The 21,851-nt window shown below is 41.2% G+C and overlaps 1 protein-coding gene and 1 pseudogene across 1 annotated transcript in view; both read right to left on the minus strand.

Moving 5' to 3' along the window:
- STK32C (serine/threonine kinase 32C) overlaps nt 1–21,851 on the minus strand; it is a 183,251-nt gene that overhangs the window by 154,332 nt on the left and 7,068 nt on the right. The gene's annotated exons all lie outside the window — the stretch shown is intronic.
- LOC138800256 (U2 spliceosomal RNA) lies at nt 9,894–9,971 on the minus strand (annotated as a pseudogene).

Genomic DNA, 21,851 nt, shown 5'->3' on the forward strand with positions numbered 1-21,851 from the left:
GTTTGATTCCTGCAGAGATGTCTGCGGCAGTGGGTCACCTCGCCAATAGGGATGATTGAACATCAGGATTTTTCAAGTTCAAAAAGAATGGGAAGCCAATGTTCGAGTTCGAACTTGAAAAATCCGTCTGTTCGATCATCTCTACTTGCCAATGACAGAGGAATATACAGTAGGTGAAGCCAACAAATATATTAAACACTATCAAGTAGAGTTTGTCTAAAATTCTCAATCCAAAATCCGAAAACTTTTGACACTGTTAGATAGCTGTTATATAGCAACTATGTACAGTGGAGGCAACTTTCCACCTTCTGGGAGAACATGAACACTGGGGGGCACCTATATTCACTGGAATATCTATCTAACCACTGGTTGCATTTATTTTCCTACTGGGAGTACCTGTCTAGTAGGGATACCTACTGTATCTACCTACTTACTGGTGATAAATGCCTGCCTATGGGGACAGCTATCTACCAAGTAGGGACACCTATAGTACCTACCTACTCTGCCAGCTGCAATTCACATTCCAATCTACTGACACTGTTAGATAAGGAGCTACTAGGACAAGCAGGCATATGTTACTCTTCATATATCTGTCTGTGCTTCCAGAGCGTAGAAAAAGCTTTTCGTTAGAAAGAGTCAAAGAGGCTTTCCCAAGCTCCTGAAGTGCAGCAAGTTGTAACACCTCCTCCCTCCCCCTCCCATACGTGACCCAGCTTAGGAATCAGCTTCCAGGTGTCAATCGAGCAGAAGAGGAGACATTCCAGATTACACTAATGCACAAGCTTGAAAAGACTCTTTGTACCAGAAAATAAAATCCTGTTTCTATGTTTTGGAAGCAAAAAATTGTCCCTGGGGCCTTGTGAGTCTCAAAACACAGAAAATAGCCAGAAATCCCTCCAGGGAAGGAAAACCTGTTGCCAATGGGTGCCTCCCAGTGGGGAGATCACCAACCCACCCTGAAACGTGGCCCCTTAAGTCCTACTCGGATGCGAGTATTGGGAAACCAATAGGGAAATAACCGAGGTGGCCCCTTTTTTATGTTCTGGAAGCACAGACAGATATATGAAAGGTACCATGTGTCTCCCTGATCTAACAGTGTCAGCAGTTTGGAATTTGAATTACAGCTGAAAGAATCCCCCTACTTGGGGCCACCCATCTACTAAGAGGGGCATTATTATCATTGGGGACACTATTGATGGGGAGAATGAGTGAACATGGAAAAGTGCAGAGTCTAAGATATTTGTCTATGTATACAATTCGTGACAGAGAGAAGTCATCATGACCGTTTGTGTTGCGCATAGAAGAAAGGGAACAAAAGCACTCAGATCAGTGAAGATGCCCCCTATGAGTTACTGGATGTAACTTCACTGTAATCACTCATACAGTCTGTATAATGCCTGTGTATATATAGTCACTGTATAGGAGTAATATTGGTCTGTGTATACTGTGACTTCTATTATGGGTTGTGAATGATGTGTTTGTTTTCCTGCGGAACAATCTGCATTCTATAAGGGTCAAAGTTTCTCTGTGCAAATTTATATATGTAGAATGAGTTCAAACCTTGGAGCAACTTCTACAGTGTCACAATTACAGGCAGCACAAGTTATATGGCACAATTCAGCAAGGAAAACAAACACACCACTATTCCTTTAAAGTTAGTCTTGTGAACAGATACTGGAGAGATAAACAGGATTTGTGATGGTTTTTATTTTGTCCTCTCAAGGCTCATTAGCACAGATGCTTGGATGGTGAAACAAGATAAAGCTGAAGACGAAGACCCCAGCCAAGAACGAGAACATAATGTTAATAGGGAGAGTTTAGTAATTTTGCCCACACAGAACAATATAAAAAATATATTAAAAAAAATCTTGGCAATGATCTAACAACTAATAAAGTCCAAACTTACACTTGGAATCAGCGGATTGTTTTACTTTCTTTATATAACGTTAAAGTGTTGTATATGATTATTGCAGCTTATTATTGTATACGTTTTACCTATATGTCTAGCAGAGTTCAGTTTATGATGTAATATTGACTATGGGTGCTAGGCATAACATATGTGATGGGGCCTGGCAGCAGAGAGGACAACCTCAAAGGTACAGGATGCTGGATAATGAAAGGGTAGAAACTAGTGTTGAGCGAGTACTAAAATACTTGCGTGTTCATTACTCAAGTAAAGCATTTTTCAATACTAAATAACTTGACTTGACCAATGAATTCCATTAAAGTCAATGGGAGACTTGAGCATTTAACCCGGTGCCCCCTGCTCGGCTCAGCAGAGGGCGCCTGGCAGTAGTGGATTATAATAGGGCCGTTTCGGGCGGCAGCCCGGGGCCCTGAGCTCCTGGGGGGCCCATGACCACCCAAAAAGACTTATACTTTCAGTGGTGTACTGTCTCCTGGCTACACTTCCGCCATGATTTGCAAAAATCACAGTTTTTTTATGGCAATTTTGCACAAATCAGGACATCATGACATTATCTGTCCTATACTATGAACGCCAGGCTAGTGCTGCCATAGTTACAGTGGGGTGGGGGGGCCCACGCTTGGTGAACAGCCCGGGGCCTATGGTAAAGTTAATCCGCCCCTGGTGCCTGGTGCACCTAAAAACCTCAGAAAGTGACAGTCGGGGCAGTGGCAGTAAACGTAACCCCCTAGGGGCCAGACTTTATTATTTCATGGGATTAGGCAGTTGCATACAGTTTTTGTACCATTAGCTTTGACAGATAGGATCACCACTAATGCAGAGTTCTTCCTCCCCTGCCAGCTTCTTTTGTGTATATTCACTTATCACAGCAGGTTTTCATTTCAATGTTGTTGTTTGAAGTAAATAAAAACAGCAACATTGGAATGTAAACATCATGTGATAAGAAAATATACACAAAAGAAGCTGGCGGGACAGGAAGAAATTTTCATTTGCTTCTATGTAGGATATTCTAGGCCTTTACTGCATGTTCATTGGGTAATTAAAGCTGCCAAACATGCAGGGAGGAGACTTGTACTTTGCACCTTGGCGAGCATGCTCATTTAAAACTAGAAGAAAAAACATATTGGACTGTAATGGCGATGATGATGGTGGAGGGGGCCTCTACTCAAAGTTTTTCCATAGGCCCCACAGCTACTTCTTCTTTCTGCACAAACAATCAAGTGTTCAGTGTTTTTCTAGATAACATTTTTTATTGTAATACTGAATGCTATATTTATATTTCTCACCGTTTTGCTTGAACAGTTCCTTTTGTCTTGAGTCCCTATGGCTTACAAGGAACCATTATTGCTGGGATAAAACTAGAGAACGGTTATTGGAGGAGCACTGCCAGGAGCTGCATACACTATACACTGCAGTTACAAGAAGAATGTCCCCACAGTCACAATCTGGTAACTATGATTAACATTTATCTCCAACTACACAGCCACAGATTTTTATTATGCTGTATTTTGTAAAGACTAAAGAAAGCACAAAAATAAAAATAAAAAAGACTTACTCGAAATTTTTTGGAAGTAATCAGAAATGTTTCATCTGGAATATAAGTAGAGAGTAAATCAAAGCAATCAGAATCCGTCTTTGGGATGAACACGGCAGGGGCACGTACTGTATATCAAGGTGAATGCAGCAAAAAGAATAGAAAACCAGCTTTTACATCAAATATGTCATGATAAAGGCAGGTGAATCGCAAGTCTTCTAGATTGGTCCAGTCTTTGTCCCAGAAAAATGGCCATATTTATCATATTATAATGCAGAAAATAGACAAAAAGTGGGGAAAAGTTTAATTTGCTGGCTAGTTAGCTACAATAAATGCTTCCACCGCCTGGCTGTCTCTGCACTCTGTGATGTCGGCCAGCCCCCTCTGAGGTCAAGTTGCTGGTGACCCTGCTGTGATTAACCCTCCTGGCATTACAGAGTGCAGAGACAGCTGGCTGCAGATACAGTTTACATGAGGGGGGGAGAGGGAGTATCAGAGCTAGGCTACATTCACACACCGTACTTTTTATGAAAAGAATGTTCATTGTCTTCAATTAAAACAACTGCCTTTTTAATTATGCAATGATTTGCAGTGAAGTCAAGGCAAACAACGGCCATTGTTTTACACACTGTATTGAACAACAGCCTTTCCGGCCAGTGCCCATAGACTTCAATGCATTTATTCATTTATATAAATTTTACATAACTTCCGTTTTTATACGAAATTGGAACATAGTCCAAGAATAGAGAAACAGCTCACACACAGTTTTCACAAGCAATCTAGCAATTATTGAGCCGTGTAATGCTGCGTTTACACGGAACGATTATTGTGCAATTTGCACGATGACGATAATCGAATTCGAATGATAGTCGTACGTGAAAACGCAGAGAACGATCAAACGATGAGCGAGAAATCGTTCATTTTAATCTTTGAACATGTTCTTAAATCGTCGTTCGCAAAAAATTTGCAGATTATTCCGAGTCGTTCACCGATTTTACCTATGTGCGAGATAGGCTTAAGCGATCGCAAAACGAATTTTCCGTACGATATATCGTTCCTTCTAAACGCTGATCGTTATTTAAAAGAAAATCGTTACTTCGAAATCGTTAATCGTACGATCAGGCGAATTATCGTTCCGTGTAAACGTAGCATAACAGGCTCATTAAACGAGCGTCGATCAACAAGATCACATTTACAATTCCTATCATGCACAGGTGATGAGAATTGTCGTTTTGCAAAAGCTGTAAGGCCAAACGTTTCCCATCCCTGTTTAACACTCTCAATATAACATGTTGTCAGTGGCCTTCTTTGGCAGCCGTTGATATGAAATAAGACTGAATATTGGATTTAAAGGGGTGATCCAGTAAAAATCTTTTAAATCAGCTGGTTTCAGAAAGTAATATTGATTTGTAATTTACTTCTATTTAAAAAGCTCAAATCTTCCTATACTTACTAGCTGCTTTATGTCCTACAGGAAGTGGTGTATTCTTTTAAGTCTGACACAGTGCTCTCTGCTGCCTCCTCTGTCCATGTCCAGAGGTTTTCTATGGGGATTTGCTGCTGCTCTGGACACAGACAGAGGTGGCAGAAGAGAGCACTGTGTCAGACTGAAAAAAAAACACCACTTCCTGTAGGACAAACAGCAGCTGATAAGTACTGGAAGACTTGAGATTTTTAAATAGAAGTAAATTACAAATGTATATAACTTTCTAAAATCAGTTGATCTGAAAAAAAAAGAAGCACCCCTTTAAATTTCCAAACAGTTGGAAATACAGGTGTTTGGCAGCCGCTTGTTTCTAACTTGTTTTTATTGTGTTTATGGGTGCCTTCACACCTAACATATCGCAGCAGAAAATCCGCTGCGGATCCGCAGCAGATTTAACTAAATGAATGAACACAGTATCAAATCCGCACTGACAAATCTGCTGCGGATCCGCAGCGGATTTGACAGTGCGTATTTGATGCTGTGTTCATTCATTCAGTTAAATCTGCTGCGGATCTGCTGCGGATCCGCAGCAGATTTTCTGCTGCGATACGGTAGGTGTGAAGGCACCCTATCAGCAGATCTAGGCTTCCAGGTAAATGAGCAGTTTTCTTGTTTTTATTTCTTCTATTCAGGTAAATTTTTGTTGTGTGTTTTGAGTTTCTGTCATTTCTAAGCAATTTCTTTCCCAGATTGCTGGGATTTGCAGGCAGCGCATTTTTAGCTTTTTAATAATAGCTCTCTGCTCAGACATATATTAGCATGGCTCTCAAATTACAGTATCTGGCAAGGAAACAAGTCTACGTATAATGTGTGTATATGCCGCACAATGCTTTTATTTTACCAACTGTCACGAGCGACAACAAAACATTACAGACATCAACACGTCCAAAGAAGTCACATCATTTACTGCTATTGTTTTATCTCATACTTATTCGAGGACCGTCTAAACATCTCCATAGCAACAACATGAGCCACAAGTCCTGCCAGTGAGCGCCAAAAAAAAAAAACGGAGAGGATGATAATAGGACTGTTAATTATTTGCTTCTCTCTTATCTCCACTGCTAGAACAATGAGCAACTTAGTAAATGAATACTTGAATGTCAATGCAGGACATGATGTTAGAATTGGTTATTAAGGGTGCGTTCACACGTACAGGATCTGCAGCAGATTTGATGGCGCAGATTTGAATCTCCAGCAGATCCGCAGCAGATTTGATGGCCCAGAATTGATTTGCTTTGAATCTGCAGCTTCAATTCTGCGTTATCAAATCTGTTGCAGATCCTGTATGTGTGGACGCACCCTTAGGGTGCCTTCACACGTACCGTATCGCTGCGTTTTTAACGCTGCTTATTTATCGCTGTGTTTTTATCGCTGCTTGTTTGGTGGGATTTTTACATGCGAGTTTTGATTTTCACATGAAAATGTGTGCATCCCGCTGCGAGTTTGTCTGCCCATAAGTGTACAGGGCAGGGATCCGCTGCGGATCCGTTACGCGTGAAGGCTCCCTCAAGGAGTTATCAAGCGCTTCAAAAACATGGCCACTTTCTTCCAGAGACAGCACCAGTTTTCTCTCCAGGTCAGCTGTGGTTTGCAATTAAGCTCCATTAAAGGGGTTATCCAGCGCTACAAAAACACGGCCACTTTTCCCCCTACTGTTGTCTTCAGTTCAGGTGCAGCTTGCAATTAAGCTCCATTTACTTCAATGGAACTGAGTTTCAAAACCCCACCCAAACTGGAGACAACAGTAGGGGGAAAGTGGCCATGTTTTTGTAGCGCTGGATAACCCCTTTAACTTCAACGGAACAAAGTTGCAAAACCTGCACCCAAACTGAAGACTAGAGTAGTGCTTTTTCTGGAAGAAAGTGGCCATTTTTGTATTGCTGGATAACCCCTTTAAGGTACAGCTGGGATCAGTGCAATGTCTATTGGGGTCTGCAGCAGTCTGACATCCACCTCCTGTCTGGTGAAACGTTTTTATCTCTCTCCCCTATTCATTTTGGTGCAGCTCTGCTTTTCCAGTTTGTTAGCTGAGCGTGAGCACAATTCCAAAAAAAGCTCAGCAGGATATAAATCCATAGAAAACAAGATTTCATAGCAGCAAATAATTCTGAACTGAACTCCCACACTAAATTGCCAATGGGAAAAAGACCACATAAAGTAATAAAATTTTTTAAAAAAAGTAATAAAATGGCATTTTGCATAGGAACAAAAAAATGTTTATTTATCCCTAATTAGTGGCTTTGGGCTGAAACTATTTAACTGTTTTTTTTAAAAATGTTTTGTTTAACTTGTTTTTTTTTAATGGGTCTAATTTTATTGTGGTTGTAAATGCTGTAGAGATCCCAAAAAGATTTGTGCATCCAAAATATTGTCACAAGTGCCTAATACCCTGCCCAGGAGTGTAACTACCACCATCGTGGCTACTATGGGGCCCTTCACATTAGGAGGCCCGGTGGTTCTCACTAAGGAATAGGCAAGAAATTGAAGAGGAAAGTTTTCTGCTTGGATCGGCATAGGTGTGGAATTCGAGCAGAATGCAAGTGGAAAGCATAAATTCAAAGCCCCAATGACTTCTATGGGATTTCTCTAGCGAAATCCACCCAAAAGAATTGACATGCCAATTCCTTGGGCAGAAAGTGGATCCACAGCAGAACATTCTGTGCGTAAATTTCACTGTGTGAACAACAGAGCGAAAATCCCATTAAACACAATAGGACATTACTCTGTACATATTTTACGGGCGTAATTTCAAGTGGAAAATGCGTAAACTTAAGCGTGGATTCCACTTGAATTTCCTTGCCTATTCCTTAGCGTGAACATACCCTTGTGCAGAAGGCTGTTGGAAGGGAGACATGGAAAAGTGACAGAGTTGTGGGAGAAAAAGAGCTGTGGGTGGGCTAGCAGGTAAAAAACAGTGACAACCCATAAAGTAGGACTGACATAATGACAGATCATTTGATGGATAAAGTCATATGATTTCTACAGCTCCATAACAGAAGGCAACTTTAAATAACAGTAAAAAGTAGCCAGAGAGCCATTGGGAGTTTAAAACCAAGAAGCATTCCCCTTTCTAATAGAGAGAAAACATTATGTCATCTATCTATGTCATCATGGAGAGAAACCATGCTCACACTTGGTGGCCACTTTCTCCGTCGGTGGTGCCTGCTGGATTTGGTGGGGGCCCTTGAGGTTTGGTCCTGTGACATTGGGGTTGCAGGGCCATTCTATGGCCTCCCTTCCCTACTTCCCGGCTGACCGACACAGTGTGGAGTTAGTGTAGGGACTCATATGAACCAGGAGACCTACACGTGGTACATGGGGCAATATGGTTTGATCAAATTATATACCAACATCCTGGCCTTGGTTTTTAAATGTAACTGAGAGGCATTAGTGTCAGCCATAGGTGTGAGGTGCAGCAGCTCCTTATCTCCATGTCTGTATTATATCATCTATGCTTATTATACAAGAGAGCTTCAGACTCCTCTTTGTCTGATAGTATGTCCCATGATCTACAGCTTTCATTTAACATATTTTTTTCTATTTTCCTTTTAGGGAGAAACTTGTGTAATACTAACTTTTTCCTTTTTTTATAGCTTTTTTAGCCTTTAGGCAATGTTGGAAACTGCCAAATTGATAACTGTACCCGGAACCTACAATCTCCCACTTGCTGTAATAAGAAGAGATAGAACTTTTATATACGTCAATAACGGTGCATGATCTAAGTCCTGCATAGTATTTTTGGCCAGTTTTGTAGGGCTGAGTTGGTAAATATAGGAGATCAGGTGCAGAATGCCTCATATATACACATATTCTGAAAATTCTACAACTTGTGACTAGGGATGGTCCGAACCTGCCGTATGAACCCGAACGCTCGGCAGCAGATTGCCGCTGTCTGCCCGCTCCGTAGAGCGGGTGGATACAGCGGGAGTAACGCCTGGAAAACTGGGATACAGCCTATGGCTATGGCTGTATCCCAGTTTTCCAGGCGGTCCTCCCGCTGGATCCGCCCGCTCCACGGAGCGGGCAGACAGCGGGAATCATTACCGAGGGTTCGGGTTCGTACAAACCCGAACCGAACCCGGTTCGGACCATCCCTACTTGTGACTCATAGATGTATATGAAACAGTTGCTCTAGTGCAGAGACACCCGACTGGCAGACTATGGTTAATTTCTGGGTCTGAAAGACCAGTCAAATGAGAACACTGCTGGCTGCCGGTCAAGGCGCTCAATGCAGTGAAATCCTCGTTGCATTGCTCCCTGGGAAACATGAATATGCAAAAGAAAAGCCCGTGGAGCCTCATTTAAGTCTCAAAACACAGGACTAGCCAGATATCCCTCCGGGAAGGACCCAGCCAAGGGCTGGCTCCTGTAGGGAAACCACCAAAACCACCATATTAAGTGGCCCTATAAGTCAATGTAATGACAAGGGAAAAACCAAGGCCAGGTGTCCATCCACATACAGCTATTGTGAGGTGTTGCCCCTCATCAGTGTGGAGCAGGGTTCTGGCTAGGTGGGAGCAATGCCTAGTAAAGCCATAAGAGAAACAGATCGCTGATTTCAGGGAGACCAGCCAAACGATAACACTGCCGGCTGCCGGTCAAAGCGCTCAATGCAGTGAAATCCTGGGTGTATTGTTCCCTGGGAAACATGAATATGCAAAAGAAGACCCTGCGGAGCTTCATTAGGAGGGCAGCATCTCCATACTGATTGGCTTTTACAGTAGCACTCCGTTCCCATTTACATATTACATACTGTATGTTTTAGGGTGCAAAAAGCAACAATTCCATCATATTTGACTGTAAGAATATATTTGATGCAAAAAAAAAAAAAAAAAGATGCCAAATATAATATATAAACCTAAGCATAAAAACCCTTTAAAAAAAAATCCATAAAATCCTTAAAAATTTTAATGTGATTTAGTGATCAAGTTTTTCAGAAGCCGTTTTAGAATTTTGAATTAATTAATTTATTTATTTTATTACAAACACTACACTTGATCTTAGCCAAAAGGCCGAGAAGCGATGCAAAAATGCATTTTTTTAAATATTTTTATTAATTTTTTTTTTAACAACGTGATTGCAATTCTCGATTGCAGACAAGTTCTTATAGTACATTTGTAACTATAACATTAATGCGAGAACTCCCTCAGGAAATCATTGGGCAGTTTCATTAAGTTCTCCTTTTATGTGATGTGATACAGAAACAAATCCTGCCATTGTGTTTCCTCCGCTATTTGGCAGCAGGAACTCACCACTTGACATTTCAGTTCCCAAAAGAACCAACAGGGCTTGAAGTATTAGCAGCATCCTACCAAAACACGCTAACAAACAAAGCTTAACTTGTCCTTAAAAAAAAAAAAGACTGATAAATCTAAGGACTGGCTTATTATCCAGCTGTACCTCTATCGAAAACAAAATCTTGAACGTGTTCCCAGAAAAACAGAGGAACATCTTTTCAATAAGTTGGTCAGGTCCTATCAAAACATTGCTTGTTTTCCTACTTCCATGCAAAGAAAAACATATTAAATCCTCACAATGAGGAGCACTAACACTAGACTGGATTAGCAGCGTGCTTCCTTCAAAGGTTTCCCTGCACATCAACACTACCAGCCACCAAATGTGCCTAAACTGCAGCAGAACCCACTTAAAGGGGTTATCTAATGAGTCCTGGTAAGTCCTGGAAAGTCCTGAAATAATACACACCACTCCATCAAAAACATGCACACTGCAATGTTATTTTCACCCTATTTTCAGACTATTTCTTTGTCTCTCTTAAAGTGACTCCAAGATCTGTCCTGGGGTCCGTTCAGCAGGTGATGCAGTTATTGTCCTAAAAACAACTTTTAAACTTGCAGCCCTGTGTTAAACTGGCGTGGCCTAGAGTGTCTGTGCATTAGGCTGGCACAACCTCTCTGTCTCTCCTCCCCGCCCTCCTCATCATTAGGAATGCTCCAGGCAGGTTTTCTTTTATTCATCAGCTGTGTGAGCAGGGCACATGGGCTGGATCGTTAAGGCACCTGTGCAATGTTCACTGCAGAGGAATAGGAAAAATCCTGCCAGTGGCATTCCTAATGATGAAGAGGGTGGGGAGGAGGGACGGAGGGGTGGTGCAAGGTTAGGGCACAGATACTCTAAGCCACAGTTTGACACAGGGCTGCAGGTTTAAAAGTTGTTTTTTAGGACAATAACTGCATCACTGCAAACAGGTTTGGATCTTGGATTAAAAGCAGCTATGCGAAGGTACATAGCTAGAACGGGCAGACCATAGAAGATAGCGGCGGTGTACTGCCGCTGCTCCTAATACACAGAGCAACGGCAGCATATAGGCTGCTATCACGATCGTTGAGTTTTCAACATGTTGAAAGACAACGATCAGCCAACATTGTGCCAACAAGACTATTATCAGCCGTAACGGCCAATATCAGCTGAATACGGCCGATAATGGTGTAACGATGGCCAGGCATCCTAGCTGCCGTCCTCTTACCACCTTGCCCGTCTTCTCCCATCTGTGGCAGAAGGTGTCCTGCTTTTCATCATGGCCTGTTAATATGCCTGGGTCCTGCCTGGATATCTTGTGAAGAATGGAGGATATGCTTAGACAATGCCCTAAAGGATAGACGGTCACGTGGCACAGTGGGCTTATGTCCGCTGATCCTATCTCCTTCCACTGGTCTGTATTAAAAGTAGTCCGTAAAATACAGCTCCAGATATCTCACAAATACATATTGTTGTCTGATTTAACTTCCTGTATGCACTTCTATAAGCTTGTATATGAAAAGAGGAAGAAATGTAATTCTACACATAGATCTATTCTATTTTCTTGTATCTTCACTACTGGAGGCTACAGGAGGTGGAATCAGAAAATCAGCAGAAGAAGGCGCAGCGGGGGACGGAACCACTGAAATCACTGTAAAAAAATGATTGCAAATTATTGTATCTTTCTACGAACAGTTTACATACACACAATATTTTTCATAGGACAACCCCTTTAAGACAACTGGGCTGCACTGCATATACTACTCCTATCTAGTCTATGTCTACTATTTTTCTGAATGAAGAGGAAAAGAGCAGGTGCATGAAGGGTATGATATAAGTATCTATGGGCATCCACATGTTATGACGCCTACAGTAATATGCAATGACTTACAAAAACTTTTAATCAATAAATTCTCATTGAATGTAGCCACCACTAGGGGGAGCTTAATGCATACAAATATATAACGCTCCTACTGAATACAGTAGATGTTGTATTACATGTATGTTGTGTTACACTTGATTCCCGTACTGATGTAAAATATAATCTGTACAGCTGCACAGGTTGCATAAAGTATATAGATTGCCCCCCCCCCCCCCCTCCATTTGCAGAGAGTGATTTTGCAATTTTTGATAGTCTTCCAGAGCATTTGGAAAAATTGCTGTATGTATCTGCACCTTAATAATACATCTCTCTCTCTCTCTCTCTCTCTCTCTCTCTCTCCATGTATTTAAGATAAATAACAGCCATCTGAGTAGCAAAGAGGTCAGATTAGCATGCATGCACACACAAGTACTTACATACACATGACGCAAGTGTTTAGATTAAATACAATAAATAGACATCACTTTTGATTTGGGATAATTCTGTGTAATGTTTGCAGTGACCTTGTACAATGCAGCAACTCATATCTGGGCTATACATATTATAAGATTCTGACAAGTATACTACAATTGCATAGGTGGATCTCTGCCTATGTACAAGATCATATAATTCATCAAATGATTAGGTGTAAGGGATAAAAAGGTATTTTGGTGTCCATAAAAACTTTGCATAATATTACGGCTGTAGAAAATGTTGAGAAAAAATAGTGATACTTACCACTTCTTGTTTCTCACAGCTTCGGTTCAGCTCCTTCTGATCCCTGATGCTCATCTCTTCTGCCTCACAGCAGGACCTGCCCACTACACCAATCATGGACAGCAGTGGTGTCCTGGAAAAAGATTGGTTGAGTGGGCCGGTCATGCTACAACCTTTCGTTTCAGAAACAGGTTGAAGAGATGATTAGCAGGAGACCAGAAGAAGCAAAACTGAAAGCTGCAGGGGACTGGGGTAGGTAAGTATTGCTTTTTTTTTTTTTTTCTACATCCTTAGCTTTATATAACATTTTTATGCACACTGGAATATCCCTTTTAGGAAAACCCTATATACACTCCTGAACAAGACTTCAGGTGAACTGTTCCTCGATTGTTAAAGTGTCACTGTCATTATAACTTTCAAAATATAAATCAACACTAGATATAAATTATCATTATTATTTTAAAAAAAAATTGTTATCATGGAAAACACTGCACTTCCTGTGTTCTGACTCTAAACACAGGAAGTCCTGTGTATCCCAGGTCATCTGAGCACTCACAGAGAAGGCAGTCATGTGATTGATGGACACATTGAGCAGTAACTCTTTGTACTGGCTGAAATTCCTGTGTTTAGTCTGTTTTTTTCAGCCAGCACAAGACTAAAAAGCTTCCGGAGACTGGACCTGGATTTCTGGTAAGTTCAGCTTTGTTTTACAGCATGATAACAACAACAAACATAATGAATGTATATGGCAAACTTGCTTTATATCACATCTACTGTTGATTTATATTTTGAAAGTTACCACGACAGGTACACTTTAAAGATAAAAACTATAGAGCAATGGAGCAGATAAACCTTATAGTCTAGATAAAACCAAACAATATGGGGCTTAAAGAAAAGACAGCCCTAACGCCTAAATACTTTCAGTTTAATAACAATGTATACATAGATGTGCAAGGAATCTGCCAAAGTTTGTATGAAAGAAACTGTAGCATTGAAAATGAGAATGTTCTGAAGCCTTGGTGGTGCACATTTTCCTCCAGATATATGTGCCACTAGCCCTCTCATAATATTGGCAATAGGTTGGTGGAGCCTAATTCTTGCCTTATATATGATATAATCCTTCTGCTTTGCTCTGATTCTTACTGTATTAAGAGGCCAATAATGGAATTAGCAAAGAGTAAAGGGATGTTCCCATCTCAGCTAATATGGTTATACGTGTAGGGCTCGTCAAGTAATTTTTTTTGCAAATACATTCATTTGGAAAACTTAGCTCCTTTTCCTGATATGCTGCTCTTTCCCTCCCATTGTTGTCTAGGTTACCGGCCACCACTCTGCTCTAAAAGCAATGGTCTGGCTGGTGTATATATAGCTGTAGTAAACATATTTATATATATTATGCAGTATATTTACACTGTATCTCTATACATTTACAGTACAGACCAAAAGTTTGGACACACCTTCTCATTCAAAAACTTTTCTGTATTTTCATGACTATGTTAATTGTAAATTGTAGCGGCATGCTATTCCATCTGGTTTGCGTCTACTTGGACTATCATTTTTTTTTAATTCAAAAGGACAATGACCCCAAACATGCCTCCAGGCTGTGTAAGGGCTACTTGACCAAAAAGGAGAGTGATGGGGTGCTACGCCAGATGACCTGGCCTTCATAGCCACCAGAGCTGAACCCAGTTGAGATGGTTTGAGGTGAGCTGGACCGTAGAGTGAAGGCAAAAGGGCCAACAAGTGTTAAGCATCTCTGGGAACTCCTTCAAGATTATTGGAAGACTATTTCAGGTGACTACCTATTGAAGCTCATCAGGAGAATGCCAAGAGTGTGCAAAGCAGTAATCAAAGCAAAAGGCGGCTACTTTGAAGAACCTAGAAATCGTTTCACACTTTTATGATAAGTATACTGTATAATTCCACATATGGTAATTCATAGTTTTGATGCCCTTAGTGTGAATCTACAATTTTCATAGTCATGAAAATACAGAAAACTCTTTGAATGGGAAGGTGTGTCCAAACTTTTGGTCTTTCCTGTACATTATGGCTATATATATACACACCAGCCAGACCACTGCTTTTAGAGCAGAGTGGTGATTGGAAACCTAGACAACAAGCTGTCAACAATGGGAGGGAAAGAGCGTATTATCAAAAGAAGGAGACAAGTTTGCTAAATAATTGTATTTGCAAAAATACTTAAAGGGGTACTCTGGGCTGGGGTGCTTTTTACTGTATGGCCGGGGAGGGGGTGGATATAGATGGCGCCGTTCCCTTACCTCCCCGGTTCCAGCGCCGGGTTCCCTATTTTCCTGGTCTGAGCTGCGGCTTGAGACGTGACATCTCAAGGCAGCTCAGCCATTCAGCGGCCGAGGCGGGACCCTCCTACGACCGCTGAATGGCTGAGCTGCCTTGAGATGTCACGTCTCAAGCCGCAGCTCAGACCAGGAAGCAGGACGGGAGAACGGGGAGGTGCGATCCGGGAGCCAGAGCTGGAACCGGGGAGGTAAGTGACCGGCACCTTCTATATCACCCCCCCTCCCCGGCCATACAATAAAAATACCCCTAGCCCGGAGTACCCCTTTAACTTGAAAAGCTCTACGAGATAACTATATTTGATGAGAATCTTCCTGTAAAACGATTTAGTCTTTCTCTGGAGGAGTCTCTTCAGATTACTCATATATATTAATGAATATGTACAGTATTTCTGGATTTTATCCCATTGAGTTGGTGTGCTTATTTTGTCTATGCGAGAATTGAATACTGAACAACTGTTTCTATCAAACTACCTAACCTGCTTATTATACTGCAAAACCCTGGTAAAGCAGATGAAAGATGTGAGAAATATCCTCTATTCTGGCTTCAGCTATGTGTTCCTAAGCCTACATATTCCTCCTTATGCCGCATACAAGTAATTATAACAGGGGTATTTTGGATGGTGGCCAGGGACCAACACAAACACAAACTATGCACATGCATAACGGCTATGAACACCTTTGAAAATCAGACTTTAATTCATGCTTTGTACTTATTATCACGCAAGAACAATTTCTCCAGAGGTCTTTATTAAAACTTTAGCTTGGGTTCACTTCTATAGCCTTTAGCGTTTGCTCTGTTCTGTGTTTTCTCTCTACACATGTACAAAGCTTTCTGATTATCCCCTGCAAACTGTATTGGGTGTGCTTTTCTCCCCATTTACAGCCTGTGTGAGCTGCCCTCCATCCATGGTCTACCTTCTGTCCATAAATGTAGTTTGGAGCTGAAGTTTAAAGAGGTTGGCCACTTTATAGTAAAATAGTTCAGTGTACAGTATTAGGCTGGGTTCACACTACGTATATTTCAGTCAGTATTGCAACCAAAACCAGGAGTAGATTAAAAACACAGAAAGGAGCTGTTCACACAATGTGGAAATTGAGTGGATGGCCGCCATATAACGGTAAATAACGGCCATTATTTCAATATAACAGCCGTTGTTCTAAAATAACAGCAAATATTTGCCATTAAATGGCGGCCATCCACTCAATTTCAACATTGTGTGAACAGAGCCTTTTTGTGTTTTTAATCCACTCCTGGTTTTGGTTGCAATACTGACTGAAATATACATATACTGACTGAAATATACGTAGTGTGAACGCAGCCTTAGTAAGTGTACTCACTGTATATACTGACAGCAAATCCCTGTGTGCCTCAGAGCTAAACTCAGACTCCCCTCCTCTAGGCTGTCCTGCCCTGCTCAGTGGTGAGTCTGTCCATTAAATGGCCGGCATGGAGGAGCATGTGACTATGCCACACCCTCAGTGTCCTTCATAGACATATACAGGCTCAGTGCATGCTCCTCCGTGTCAGCCATCTTATGGACAGACTCACCACTGAGCAGGACAGCACAGCCTGGAGGAGGGGAGCCTGATTTTAGCTTTATGCAATACACAGGAAGCTGCTGTCAGTAAGTGCAGTGAGTGCACTTACTAATACTATACACTGAACTATATTGCTATAAAGTTGCCAACCCCTTTAAAGTGGTAGTTCAGAAAAAGTAAAAAATCTTTCAACTCAACTGGTGCCAGAGATTTCTAATTTACTTCTATTAAAAAAATCTCAAGTCTTCCAGTACTTATCAGCTGCCATTATAACGATGTGCGAACATAGCCTTAGGTCCACACTAAATTTTTCTTATCCGTTAAAAAAAAAAAAACGGATAAAAAAAACGGATGGAAAAACAGATGCATTTGTGGGTATCTGTTTTGCTCCACTTTTCCATTGACTTCCATTATGAAAAAAAAAAATGGATCAAAAGTTTTGATTCAAAACCCATCCATTTTTTTAGCACACAAAAATAAGGTCAACCACATATTTGTGTTCATAAAAAAACAGATGCATTTTGATCCGTTTTTTATAATAAAGTCAATGGAAAAGTGGATCAAAATGGATGCAAACATCCACTTTTTGCAAAAACGATGAAAAAAAACGTAGTGTGAAGAATCTTGTATATACTAAACTAAAAAAGTTCTAAGAAGAATGACATCACATAGGCCAATGGTAATTATGCACATAAAACAAATTTAATTTTACACATCATTACAACTAGTGACATGGAATATTAAACTAGTTTAATATTTAATGAGCGTAATAAAGCCTAACAATCCTCTGATGGTTTCATCACTAAGTCTTTCCGCCTGTACGCCACAAGCATGGGTGCATGGAAGATTTTCACACACACAAATTAAGTATCTGTACCTTCGAATATCTGATGCTCTAACGCCACAGGGAAGATAAACTGTCTGCCTTTGTTTACTGATCTGTGTCAGGCATCCACCTTATACTCAATCTGTTCCAAAAGTTATATAATAGGGTGTTAATGTACACACTGTCTATGATCCCACCTACTGAATATAGGGTTTAAAGGGGTAATTCGGAAAAGAAGAAAAACATTTTTTTAAGTCAAATTGTGTCAGAAAGTTATACCAATTTTTAAATTACTTCTGTTTAAAAATATCAAGTCTTTCAGTGCTTATCAGCTGCTGTGTGTCCTGCAGGAAGTGGTGTATTCTTTCCATTCTGACACACTGCTCTCTGCTGCCATCTCTGTCTGTGTCAGGAACTGTCCAGAACAGTAGCAAATCCCCACAGAAAACTTCTCCCGCTCATAGAACACTGTGTCAGATTGGAAAGAATACAGCACTTCCTGCATGACATACAGCAGCTGATAAGTACTGAAAAACTTGAATTGTTTTTAAATAGAAATAATTAAAAAATCTGTATAACTTTCTGACACCGGTTAATTTGAAGGAATCTGATTTCAAACAACTTTTTTCACTGGAGTACCCCTTTAAACATACTATATAATTATAAGTATGACTAGGACAACATATGAGATGCATGTCACCAATGATATATGTACTATTGTTGCCAGCACCATAACAGCTGCCTCTTTGATCTTTGTTATGGGGCCCCCTCTTTTGTATACTCGCCACTGCGTATAACCTAGTGATACTTCTACTGTATATACAATATAAGGGAATTTATCAATGTTTTAGGCTATTCATGGCATTTTTTTCCAAGCCTACCAGCTTTGACTAATAGATCTCTGCCTCTTTGGGTACAGAAAGATCTATCACTCAAGAGGGTTGGGGCGGGGAGAAGCCACCAAGGACGGCCCTGATGACTACATTTTATGTGATGGGACATTGACGGCCATTTTGGCCATTTTGGAGTGATGGGGCAATTGGCCTCATAAGGGTTTTTGCCTTCCTCTGGATCAACACAGGGGGGGAGATTTATCAAACATGGTGTAAAAAAATTATCAGGCCATGTCATAGGCTCAGTAAACAAGCACCAATCTAGCAGATCAGTGCTCATTTACAATATTAATCGGGCTGCCATCGGTCTGTGTAATAGTACTCTAACGGCCTTCCTAATGCACAGCTACTTCCCACTGGGCCATGTAATAGGGCTTCCCTTGATATCCCCTGATAATTAATATGGCCGCACAAAAATTAAATCTTTTACTGGGATCATCATCAGGTAAATGAGCGTTCCTAGGAAGGTGCTAACAGTGCTAGGACAGGGCTTGTGCAACCTGCAGTTCCCGACACAGCCACTGGTGGCAGCAGAGAGGTCATGTCTTGCCAGTCAATGTAAAAATTACATTTTCTCTAATAACGTTATATTTAAAACTTTTTTTTCACTTTATTGTACAAATGTTAAAAGGAAAATAAAATACATTTTTAAACCGAATGAGCGATCGTGTCATCCTATAACATATCCTAAAGTCTTCTTTTAAGAAACGGAAATAAAATGTAGATTTTATCTCTTAAAGTGGTGTACGGATCCTTTATTCTGGTGACACCGGCGCTTAGCCCGACTACCCTCTGCTTGGATACATAAGGTCGAGGTAGGATAGAAACAACCTAACTGCAATGTCAACCATAGTGACAGTCAGCGGGATGGACAACAATCCCTGTCCTACCTGTCTTTTTGACGAAATCTGTTCCTCTGTGCTATACAGTATACTGTCAGAGAGGAGAGGGACTTTACCTATCATTTTCATTGAAGAATAAGGAAAATAATGATGTTAGAGTGAGATGGTGTCACATCTGACACAATGAAGTCAAGATGCTCATCCTATGAGCTCTCATTAGTTCAACATCACATGAGGCTACACAAAACCATTAAAGCGCTTAACACAGCGGGTCACATCACTAGCGGGCACCGGTATACAAGCGCCATAAAAATGGATTGTGTCGGGCACTTCAAATCTAGTGTTTCACTTTGTCAATGTCATCTGCAGATAACAAGAGAAAGTCTAAATTGATGAAAAAGACGCTTTCCCCCTATGTCTATTCGGTATGACATGGGTTGTTATCTTTACTACAAGAAAGAACGAGGAATCTAATGGTTTACAGCAATGAAAGGAGACGCCGAACACCTGCAAGGATATGTGCATGTATGAAACAATTGTTAAGGGCTCCAATGCCCAGAAAATAGCGCAATGACGAACACATGTACTTGTTCACCTTGTTCAACTGATGAATGTTCACCTTGGGAACTGCATGGCTGTCTAAGCCCTGCAGTTCCCATCCCCCACTCTTATACAGCGCTGTTACTGAGCACTACAGAACAGGGTCCCACGTGTACTGTATATTCTTATTAGTATATACGATACCTAGGGGGGGAAGCTGCCTGTCACTATTGCAACAGCGGACCCTGCTCTGTATTAGTAGCACTCTGAGGCAGTGCCGGATCAGAAAAGGGACCAAGGCTTAGACAGCCCTGCAGTTCCCATCACATGCATTGGTAGCAGCAGAGGGGCTCTTGTTTTCCTTTTACTGCTGCCACTCAATGTATAAATATATATATATATATATATATATATATATATATATATATATTAGTATTAATAATGTATAAATAAAAACATTTACATAAGGGTATTTTACAAAGTGATCTAACTTTATTAAAGCAGTGAACTACATAAATAAGAAGTTACTCTCCAGAGTACCCCTTTAAACTAGACTAAAACTATCCTACAGGATTTTGTGTATCCAGCTGCTATGCAGAACTATGTACTATACGTCCATAGTTAAAGGGGTTGTCCGAAACTTTTTTGTTGCATTGACTCTTGTGGGTGTTGTTTGGTCTCAGTACACATTATTTCTTTTATTTTCAGCACTTCTTGTGTTCTCATACTTAGCTTAGCTTACTACTACTCCTATAATGACAAAACATATCATCATAGGAGTTGTAGCTGTTCAAGTTGTTCTAGTAGCCTGAAATACATTCATGTACTACACTACAGCTGCTGTGGCATCATAGGAATTATATATGTGCTACATAAAAGTCCACTCCTCACTGCAAGAAAACTGAAACTTTACCAACCTCGTCTCCTTCAAAACTGGAAATACCTGGTACCAAAGTCAGTCTTAAAGGGAAGGCACAAACGTTGCTCTTAAAGGGATGGTACAAAAGCCGCTCTTCAAGGGCAGGCACCAAACTTGCTATTCGAGGGCCAGCACAGAAGTCTCTCTTAAAGGGGCGGCACCAAAGTCGCTCTTAAAGAGACGGCACCAAACTTGCTCTTACAGGGAAGGTACCAAATTCACTCTTAGGGTATATTCACACGGGCGGGCTCGCAGCGAGATTCTCGCTGCGAGCCCAGCAGGTCCTGGCAGTTCCCATACATTACATACTTGCTGCGGTCTAAACGACCGCAGCGAGTATGTAATTATACCGCCCTTAATCCCTTCTGCTCCCGCCCGGCTCCCCCGCTGTAAGCATACATTACCTGTCCTTGCTGCACGGGTCCGGCGTCCTGCTCTCCCGTCCGGCCAATCAGTGTGTTTCCCAGCCGCAGCCACTGATTGGCCGGGCGGGAGAGCAGGACGCCGGACCCGTGCAGCGAGGAGAGGTAATGTATGCTGCTTACAGCGGGGGAGCCGGGCGGGAGCAGAAGGGGTTAAGGGCGGTATAATTACATACTCGCTGCGGTCGTTTAGACCGCAGCAAGTATGTAATGTATGGGAACTGCCAGGACCTGCCGGGCTCGCAGCGAGAATCTCGCTGCGAGCCCGCCGTGTGAATATACCCTTAAAGGGACGACACCAAAGTTGCTCTTCAAGGGGCAATAGCAAATGCACTCTTAAAGGGACAATACATAAGTCACTCTTTTAGGAACAGCACCAAAGTTGCTCTTAAAGGGACAATATCAAAGTTGATATTAAAGGGAGGGCATCAAGGTTTAAAGATTCTCTTAAAGGTTAGACACTGTTAAAGGAGCGCTCTTTTCAAGCACTATATATTTTCTCCTGGAAATGCACATCTAGTTACCTTTATTGTAACATCTTACCAACAGCTCGGCTGTTTTACCATGTTGATTTATTCTATGCTGTTATGGCACTGCGCAGCCATTACTATGTTGTCCTTATTTTTTCTTAATAAAAAAACAAAAAGAGCGTGCATAACCGAAGTAACTAGGGTGCACAGCACCAACATACTGGAAAACCATGAGCTTGCAAGAAAAAAAGCGTAGGTATGGAAGGATGTATGTATGTGTGTGTATGTACGGGAGCGTGCA

This window comes from Dendropsophus ebraccatus, chromosome 8 (genome assembly GCF_027789765.1).
Source record: "Dendropsophus ebraccatus isolate aDenEbr1 chromosome 8, aDenEbr1.pat, whole genome shotgun sequence".
Taxonomy (NCBI): domain Eukaryota; kingdom Metazoa; phylum Chordata; class Amphibia; order Anura; family Hylidae; genus Dendropsophus; species Dendropsophus ebraccatus.